Here is a 3,075-nt window from a genome sequence, read left to right as displayed (position 1 = left end):
TGTCATGAGGTGAGGCAACAACAACGAATAACATCAATGAAGTCATAAAGGTAAGAACATCAAGCTCATCATAACATCATTAGCATCATCATTATCATGGAAAATATCTCACCTCTATCTTGTAGGAAATTTTAATACTCTTTAGCTTTCATCTTTTGGGATGTAAGAAGGTCATGGGAACACAGGAAAGAAATCACAATATAAGAATCATGCCTTTGAAAGAAGGGCTAACCTTACATACCTTTATATCTCTTTAACTCTATTGTCTAATTGCTTGCCTTTCGAGCTCGCGATTCTACCTTCAAGAGAATTTGTACTAAGATTAAACAACCGGAAACATACTTAAGCTTAAGCTAAAGCAACTAAGAGTTAATGAAAATTTGGTGAAATTTCCTTTGTTTCGACAAATTCTTCCATAAAATAAGACAACCCCCAAACATCAATAAGAACACCCATAATAACATAATCAATAAATTCTTCAAGTTAAACATTGTTTACTTCTCAAATCCACCTTCAAAATCATCCATAACCATACCTATTATAAAACTTCATATTCATTCTCATATAATACTCCTTTAACATCATTTTTAGTATTCACCACAAGATTGTACTCATAACATGTCAAGGACTATTATTCAAGTCATCATTCAAGAATATAACTATTTCCATGTTTGCACTCCATATTCTTCTTCCTTCCATAATCCAAGTCTTTCAACCACTCTGTATTCTTAATAACATGAATTGAACATAACACTCACCTTTGATGATGTAGGAATGGACTTTGGATGAAAGTACTTCACTTGGAGAAAACTCCACTTTAATGTAAAAGAACTTCTTGATCTCTACAAACCCTAGTGAGCATCCATACACTTGATTTTTACTAATTCATGGTGTTTACTCCTTGATTTCCCTTGGATATATGATAATATGGTGTGAGTGATATTCTAGAGCTTTCAAGACTTGTGAGAAGGTGAAATCTGAAAATTAAGAGCATGACTCATCTATGTATAGCTGAAACTGGAAAGTTCCAAAAAAGCGGTTTGACGAGCGGGTCGACGGTCCGTCGACTTGCTTCGTCGACTTACGCCTGAAAATCCCTGATTGCAGAAACATGTTGACGGTTGGGTCAACGGTCCCATTGGTGTGTCGACGGTCAGTCGACTTGACCAGTCGAATTGCGCCTGCAGATCTCATTTTGCAGGAACATGCTGATGGTGCACAGTGACGGTCCGTCGACATGTCGTTGACCCGACAACAGTGACTGGTGTCTGCAGAATTTCCTAATTCAGTTCAGATTTTGTCGACTCGATCCGTCCCACTTATAATCCTATAAATTACCAGGAATACCTGTTGGTGAATTTGTACACGGGATAAGACACTCTCTACCTTAACTTTTTCCAACAAGTTTTCCTCTCCCTCCTCAAATGTCTTTGGAATCTTAATTAGAATCCTTAAGTATCCCTTCTTACTTGTAGGGACACCATATACACCTTAACTTGCGTTATTCTATTTGCCGCGCAACAACCCGAAATTCCCAGGTGTAATATTCTCCCCCCCTTAAGAACATTTGTCCTCAAATGTTAAGTTCTTGGGGATTCTGCAGAAATTTTTCCAGTGTTTCCCCTGTAATATGGCACTACCATGCTGTCCCAGTACCCAAAATAACATTTCCTCACAGGGCTACAATAATAGCCCGAAAACATGGCCACACATGACCTAAAAAGCAATAAAGGAAGTATTTCATACCTGAAGATAATGACGTCTCATCTTGAATCTCTTCCGAGGGTGGAAATAAATGCGGATATTTGGACTTCATATCTTCTTCTACTTCTCAAGTGATTTTCACTCAGTTATTGTTCCACCAAAAGACCTTAACTGGGGCTACCTCTTTGTTTCTGAGTTTTCGCACCTACCAATCTCATATAGCAATGGGCACCTCTTCAGAAGCCAACTTCTCTGTAACTTGAACATTATCTACTAGCACAACTATGGAAGGGTCTCCAACACATTTGCAGAGCATCGACACATGAAAAACTGGATGGACATATTCAAGCTCTGGAGGTAAATTTAGTTCATAAACCACTTGGCCCACCTTGCGTACAATCTTATAAGGTCTGATATATCGTGGACTAAGCTTGCCTTTCTTGCCGAATCTCATTACGCCTTTTATCGGCGACACTTTTAAGAACACCCAATCATTAATTTGGAATTCCAAGTCCCGTCGGTAATTATCTGCATAAGATTTTTGGCGACTTTGAGCTGTCAACAATCGGTCTTCAATAAGTTTGACCTTTTCCATCGCTTGCTGAATCAATTCTGGACCTATTAGTTGGGTCTCTCCGACTTCAACCCATCTAATTGGCGATCTATATTTCCTTCCATACAGGGCTTCATACGGAGCCATCTGAATGCTAGAATGATAACTGTTGTTATAGACAAATTCAATAAGTGGTAAATGATCACCCCAATTGCCTCCGAAATCCAATACATATGCCCGCAACATATCTTCGAAGGTTTGAATAGTGCGTTCAGCTTGTCCATCGGTCTGTGGATAAAATGATGTGCTGAGTCTCACTTGAGTTCCCAAACCTTCTTGGAAAGACTTCCAGAATTTAGCAGTAAATTGTGCTCCTCTATCTGTGATAATAGATACTGGGATACCATGAAGTCGCACTATCTCCTTAAGATACAACCTTGCATAATCATCTGCTGAATATGTAGTTTTGACTGGAAGAAAATGGGTTGGTTTTGTAAGTCTGTCCACGATTACCCATATGGAATTATACTTACGCCGGTGCGAGGCAAACCTAAAATAAAATCCATGTTGATCACTTCCCATTTCCAGATCGGAATTTCCATGGCTTGTAACAATCCTCCTGGCTTTTGATGCTCAATTTTCACTTGTTGGCAATTTGGACACTGAGCTACAAATTCTGCTATATCCTTCTTCATTCCATTCCATCAATATATTGACTTAAGATCATGGTATATCTTCTTCGTTCCTGGGTGGATAGAATAACAAGAATAATGAGCTTCTTCCAGAATCTGACGATGTAGTCCTGCAATATCGGGAAC

The sequence above is a fragment of the Lycium barbarum genome, chromosome 10 (genome assembly GCF_019175385.1).
Source record: "Lycium barbarum isolate Lr01 chromosome 10, ASM1917538v2, whole genome shotgun sequence".
In the NCBI taxonomy this organism is placed as follows: Eukaryota; Viridiplantae; Streptophyta; class Magnoliopsida; order Solanales; family Solanaceae; genus Lycium; species Lycium barbarum.
This window is presented reverse-complemented; position numbering follows the sequence as displayed.